Raw genomic sequence first — 7,799 nt, 5'->3', positions numbered from 1 at the left:
AAAAACTGAAATGAAATGAAATGCATTGAGTATATAACTTATGCATTCAGAATGATAAAAGAGGGCAAAAACAAACCAACTCCGTTACCTTTGGAAAGATGTTGAGGAATTATTCTGAAAACTGGAAATCTGAAGAGAAAGAAGAATATCCTGCCTTATCCCAGGATAATTAAATAATTGAGGGGAAGAATTTATAGAATTATTGTAGTTAATATGTGGAGATAAGTGTTAGAATATCACCATTTTAAAATTCCTAATAAATTGACAAGAGCTAGGCAGTGCTTATCAATGGCTGCTGAAGCTATTAATTAAAAAGCTGATGAGGAACTTTGGATGAAATGGCAGCACCTGATGAACTCATTGGTTAATCTTCATGATGTGCCTTATAATACAATTCAAATAAAAGTGCCCAGCACCACCTATGAAGTGTCTTGACAGGGGGCGGAAAGCCTGAATCTGATCAAGCCTCCAGATCTGTCCATTAATAGGAAATACACAGCACAAAGGGACATGTTACAGAATACCATAGGAATATGATCAACAAAATCCAGAATAGGGATAATTCTACAGGATAAATGTCTTGGCATTGTTAACCAATTGCAAGAAAAGGGAGGGAGACCCTTTAACTTAAAAGAGACTTAAGTTAAAATGCAGATAGCACCTTTGTATCCTGATTTGAACAAATCTATTTTAAAACCAAGTGGAAACATAAATTTGAACAACTGAAAAATAAGGTGGATGTCTTGAGTAATCTCATCCACTTTTAGTTTCGTGCTGGCTTTATTATGTGGAAGAACCATGAAACTATGCTGCTGCTGCTGCTAAATCGCTTCAGTCGTGTCCGACTCTGTGCGACCCCACAGACGGCAGCCCACAAGGCTCCCCCGTCCCTGGGATTCTCCAGGCAAGAACACTGGAGTGGGCTGCCATTTCCTTCTCCAATGCATGAAAGTGAAAAGTGAAAGTGAAGTCGCTCAGTCCTGTCTGACTCTTAGCGACCCCATGGACTGCAGCCCACCAGGCTCCTCCGTCCATGGGATTTTCCAGGCAAGAGTACTGGAGTGGGGTGCCATTGCCTTTTCCGAAACTATGCTAAGTGAGCTATATATCTAAATTTTGAATAAAGACATTTTAGTTCTCTTTCTTTTGAAGTTATTTGCCACTGGTCACAAAAATAGTGGCAGACCTATGCTCACCGTTGACTTTCTGGTTGACTTCAGCGTTCTCTCTGCAATGTGTGTGCTCATTTGCTTAGTTGTGTCTGACTCTTGTGACCCGTGGACCACAGCCCACTAGGCTCCTCTGCTCATGGACTTTTCCAGGCAAATTGTTGGTTTCTCAGTCATGTCTGACTTTGTGACCCTACGGACTGTAGCCTGGTAGGCTCCTCTGTCCATGGGGATTCTCCAGGCAAGAATACTGAAGTCGGTTGCCATGTCCTTCTCTAGGGGATCTTCCCAATCCAGGGATTGAATCCAGGTCTTCCACATTGCAGGCGGATTCTTCACCGTATGAGCTACCAGGGAAGCCCATGAATACTGGAGTGGGTAGCCTATCCCTTCTCCAGGGGATCTTCCCAACTCAGGAATCAAACTGGGGTCTCCTGCATTGCAGGTGGATTCTTTTACCAGCTGGGCTACCTGGGAAGTCTAGGCAAACTGTTGCTGCTGCTAAGTCACTTCAGTCGTGTCTGACTCTGTGTGACCCCACAGATGGCAGCCCACCAGGCTCCCCAGTCCCTGGGATTCTCCAGGCAAGAATGCTGGAGTAGGTTGTCATTCCCTTCTCCAGTGCATGAAAGTGAAAAGTGAAAGTGAAGTCGCTCAGTCACGTCAGACTCTTAGTGACCCCATGGACTACAGCCTACCAGGCTCTTCTGTCCATGGGATTTTCCAGGCAAGAGTACTGGAGTGGGGTGCCATTGCCTTCTCCCAGGCAAACTTAGTGGGCTGCTATTTTCTCTTCCTGGGGATCTTCCTGACCCAAGGATCAAACCTGCATCTCTGGTGTCTCTTTTCATTGGCAGGTGGGTTGTTTACCACTGAGCCACCTAGGAATCCCTTCTATACCATGTTGCAACTTTTAAGAACCGAAGCGTATAGTTGAAGATGACCATATAAATATAATTGCATAGAACATTTACATGCATTCTCAATTTTTAACAAATGAGTGGAAGGAAAGTTTTGTGATGGCAAGGAGAAGTAGAGAAATCCAAGTTAAGATGCAAGGTTTAAAAAAGAGGAAGTTAGGGTTAGGAGAGAGACTTACGGAGAAGAGTAGAAAGAGAAAAGGGTAAGATCTTTTTTGCTTTGACCTTGAAATGTTAGACCTCTCATAGATCTATATAGATTACTTAGATTACTCTTGCCAACAAGAGTTTACCGATATATTGTCAACTATAAACTGGCACTTGCCATCTACCTCTACAACGATTAAATCATGTGATTCAACAACCTCTGAAAGGAGTTCAGAGTAGAAAGCAGAAATGAGGTACTCTGTGCTGAGGAGAAAACTGTCAGGACAGCTCTTCAGATATTTTAGGAGCCCATTTTATGAGCCTAATTCTTATATCACCTCATATCTAGAAAAGCACTGAAGTCCTTCATGATGACAGTTGTCCATTGTGACTGACAGAAACCCGAAAAAAATACGTACTCTATTGATGTATTTCTGCTTCAGCAAATCAACATATATACTGACCTCCTCCCTGCCTCTTTGGAGCAGTTTCTCAGAGCTATCTGAAATGCAGTCTCCTGGCCTATAGTCTCTATTTTACCCCAAATAAAACAACTTGCAGCTCTCTTGTTATGCTTTTTTTTTTCTTTAAGCTGACAACATTCTGTTTTCTGGGACCTACCTCAGCCTTTCAGGGTTATTTTTTTTTTTTTCCCACTTTTATTTATCCTATAGATAACTTGAAACTGTACATCATGTCTTATACTCCAGGTTCTAAGACTATATAAGGTCTGCCTTGTAAGGTGACAAACCATTAAAGTAAGCTCAACCTTATTCAGTCAGGCCTGGGAGTTAATTTTAGCTTTCCTTTTAGATGTTTATCTCAGGTGTTTAGGTAACAAAATCCTGAGGGGTCACCTGTAGGCTTTTAGATGAAGACAGAACAAGCAGAAGCAATACTCTGCTTGCTGCTGCTGCCGCTAAGTCACTTGAGTTGTGTTCGACTGTGTGCGACCCCATAGACCGCAGCCCACCAGGCTCCCCCGTCCCTGGGATTCTCCATGCAAGAACACTGGAGTGGGTTGCCATTTCCTTCTCAATGCATGAAAGTGAAAAGTGAAAGAGAAGTCACTCAGTCGTGTCCGACTCTTAGTGACCCCATGGACTGCAGTCCACCAGGCTCCTCCATCCATGGGATTTTCCAGGCAAGAGTACTGGAGTGGGCTGCCATTGCCTTCTCCAATACTCTGCTTATTTCACGTTAATCCTGGAACAAAGTCAGTGGCCCTCCGATGACATTGAGTGGTCTCACTGTTTTTACATTTTTTAATTTTTATACTTAAAGACATTGATTATTGGTTTTAGTTTTTTGTAAAATGTATTCTTTGTTTTTTTCCTTTTTTTAGCTACCTGGATGACTTAATTATACTTACAGTCTTCTAAGGACTTCCCATGTAGGTTATCTACATTTTTTTAAATAATCACTTGGTAACTTTGAAAGGTGTGTTTTCAGTTGTCTCATCAACAATTTTAAATTTCAATCTTTTAGAATTTTTTTAAATCAATGCCAATATTTTTGAGTTACTTTGATTTTTTTCTCCTGTTACTGGGACAGTGTATTATTGTGTTTCTTTTATATTTTTCAGACAAATTTTCAAATATTGGGGAAGTAGAATAAGGTAGCAATTAGGAGAAGTTACTGGCAGATTTTGGTCTTAAACTAGTTAACGATACAGGTGTACTCCTAGATGTAATGAAGTTTTGAGTATAATTCTTTCTTGTCTTCCTCTGAAATTAATATTCTCATTTAAAAAGTCATTTGCTGTTACTAAAGCCACAAATAGAAATCTCAAACACTTAACACATGTCCCCCGTGGAAAAATAATTTCTCTGATGTCATCTGAGAAAAGGCCATGAAAAAGAAAGATAGACATCTTTGAACTGCTAAAAATGTATACTTAGATGTTTCTCAGAGAGTTTGAATATCTTCCTTGACACTTTGCCAGTTGTTCCCCTGGACAGATTATTTAACATCTATGAGATAGCGTTCACATTAAAGAAACACAGAATGTCCTCTCCGACCCTTTCTACAAGTTTACTGGCCAGATGCAGTAATGTATGGGAAAACACTTTGTAAGCTGTAAAGTTCTATACAAGTACATGGTAATAACAATCATTGATGGTTTGCCCAGAGAGAAAGATGAGACTTCATTCAAGGATTAAATAATTGACTTCTTGCTAGCTGGCAATGGCACAGGCACCCATGCCTTTTACGTCTTTATAATGTAAGGCTCTAAACTAGTTTTAGCAGGGGGAGAGGAAGCAGATATTTTTAGAAAACATCCTGTGGGTTAGATGAAATTGCCAAGTATATGATTCAGCATGAGAAATTTAAGTTTCCAGGTTCTTAGGCTTCATGTGTGTGTCCTTGGTTACTCAGTCATGTCCGACTTTTTGTGACCCCATGGGCCATAGCCTGTCAGGCTCCTCTGTCCATGGGATTTTTTAGGCAAGGATCCTGGAGTGGGTTGCCATTTCCTCCTCCAGGGGATCTTCCCAAGGCAGGGATCAAACTTGAGTCTCTTACATTGGCAAGTGGATTCTTTACCACTGATCCAGCTGGGAAGCCCTCTTGTGCTTCATAGGATAATTATAATCAAAAGGGAAAGAAAAATCACCAACTCTCAGGGGGAGGGGAATTGTTTCAAGACTATTTGTTAAATTATCACTTTTGAAGCTTAATTTTTGCATCTTTCCTTGAAATATCTAAAGAAAAATGTCAGTTACTTAAAAATGTCAGTTACTTAAATAAATCTCAGTTACAGAAAAAAATGATACTTAAAGGTATAGCCACTTGTTTTCAGCTCATGGTTTTACTTAGAATTTTCTTTATCTGATCAAAATTAAATAAAACCAGTATAGTATCTATAACTTGAGCCTTACAGTTTTCAAAAGAAATACAGTGGTGCTGATATGAAAAAATATGCAAATTTACTACTAATAAATAATGGACACTTCATCCCTATAGTACCAGTAAAAATGGGACAGAATCAGATGAAGAGTTTTTCTACTTGGCTTGGCACAACATGAGTCTAGACTAGGGATTTAGTGAAGGGTTAGGGATGCTGGAAGGCAAAGAGAAATTGCTTGATAGATCCAGACATTTTGTTTACCCTTTTGGATGCCTGTGTAAGAATTTCCAAAAGTAATACAAGAATATACACCCACTGAAATCACCTCTCTCCCCCTACCTCAGCTCTTCTCTCCTTCAAATAAGCAATGGCTGTTTATGCTACCTGTGTTGAATTGTATTGATGTAACCATACATACAGATTTTTATATAATGAAGATCATACTATGTAATAGGCATTACACTAGTCTTCAACTGGATTGTGTGTGTGTGTGTGTGTGAAAATCAGAACCTATCAGTCTAAATCTACTTCATTTTTCTAAATCAGAGGTTGGCAAACATTTTCTTTGATGCTTTGTAGGGCATGTGGTCTTTGTTACAATTCCTGAATTCTATCCTATAGCACAAAAGCAGCTGTAGACAATACAAAAACTTGTGATGGTTGTGTTCAATAAAGCTTTATTTGCAAAAACAGGCCAAGTTTGGCCCATGGGAGGAGTTTGCCAACCTCTGTTCTAAATTGTTATATAGTACTTCTGCTAAAAATAACCATTCTTCTGAAATCATATCCAATTTTTCTCTATTAAACGCAACTGTTTTGAATATCTTTATACAAATAACACTGTACATATTTAAGTACTTCTGTAGAAAGTGAATACCAGCTCAAAGATATTTGTATTTAAATATGAAAACATAGCTTCCAAACTCTCCGAAGACTTACCGACTTACACTCCCCAAAACTGTATGAGAATGGGCTTTGTACTGCCTGCCAACACTATTACTTTTATATTTATGTATATTTTTGGCTGTACCACACAGCTTTCAGTATCTTAGCTCCCCAACCAGAGATCAGACCTGGGCCCCAGCTGTGAAAGTGCTGAGTCCTAACTATTGAACTTCCAGGGAATTCCTAGCGTCCACTGCTTCAAATTATCATCCTAGCCCTCAACATTATCACTTTTATCTGACCTATCCTAAATTATTTGTGAATATATCTATACATATCCATGAAAATAAGTTGAATTTAAGGAAGGAAAATAATGTATCATGGGCCCAAGAGCAGGACCTGATCTCATAACACCCAGGAATAATTTGTAAGTATAATGTACCAAGTTCATTGTCCAGAGTTCATTATTCTCCTCTGGAAAAAAAGAAAAAGAAATTGTGTTTATGTCACTATATTCCATTTCATAAAACACTGTTGTAAATGCTGTAAGGAGTGATGGGCCAAGATAACGTTTACCTCTGTGCCTTCGAGGTTGGGGAGCCCCATTTTGTGGCTCAGATGGCAGAGAATCTGCCTGCAAGGCAGGAGACACGGGTTTGATCAATGGGTCAGGAAGATTCCCTGGAGAAAAGAAAGGCTACCCACTCCAGTATTCTTGCCTGCAGAAATCCATGGACAGAGGAGCCTGGAGGGCTACAGTCTATGGTATTGCAGAGTGGGACGCAACTGAATGAATAACACTTTCACTTTTCAAAGGAGGTTAATGGTTTATTTTTATTTTTATGAGTATTATGTGCAAAATACTATTTCCCTTACTACTGATACTTAGCTGATGAAGCTTGAGAGACCTAATAATACTCTTTTACCTTCCTACCTGATTTAGAGTAAATTGAGAGACAGATGCTGCAATCAAAAAGATAGAGAATATTGCCTGTGCTACTGAGAAAGCTCTTGGACAGCATGACCTATATCCCTCATAACAACAGCTTTCTGAATGCCATATCCTATAATGAATCTTCCCCACTTTTAGAAGAGTTTGAAAATGACAGACCTTCTAGTCTGTCCTTGGAAAACATCTCAGAGAGTTTGCGATTCATAAGATAGTCATACCCCATAAGGAAGGAGAAAGAGAAAGTGTCTGAACCACACATATCCAGTTCCCTTTCCTAACTCACCAGTTAGATGAGTCACTGGGGAAGGGGAGAAGACAGGCCAGGAGTGTCCCTCTCAGTCAGTCCTTCCTCTTGGAAATGAGTCAATCAATGTCTTGCTCTAACACTAACCCTTGTGAGGTCGACCATCTTTCCAGTATTTTTGATGGCCATGTAATTGTTTTGTGAACTGATTGCTGTTATCCTTTGACCATTTTTAAAAGCTGGTTCATATTTTTCTATTGATTTATAGGAGTGCCTCATCTTATTAAGGATATTAATCTTTGGCTATTAGCCACAATGACTGCATTTATCAAATTTAAGCTGCCATTGCTTGTAAGATGCCTTTATTTTATATATTCCTAAAGGGAGGGAGGTTAAAAAAATATTGCTGATGAAGCTATGTCCCAGTGAATATTATCACTTAGAATTTTTGTTTTCTATGTACTGAAAGAGCTTGTTTAGACATTTTGAGTGTGTACTTAAAAGGGAAAATATAAGCAAAATTGATTGGCTAAGGGATTTGCAAAACATTTTGTAGTCAAAATTCATCTACTGTCTTGACTTACTTTTCTCTACAGCACCCTCCCTGTATGTGTTTTTCCACACTATATGT

Source organism: Bos mutus, chromosome 1 (genome assembly GCF_027580195.1).
Source record: "Bos mutus isolate GX-2022 chromosome 1, NWIPB_WYAK_1.1, whole genome shotgun sequence".
In the NCBI taxonomy this organism is placed as follows: Eukaryota; Metazoa; Chordata; class Mammalia; order Artiodactyla; family Bovidae; genus Bos; species Bos mutus.
Note: the sequence above shows the minus strand (reverse complement) of the source record.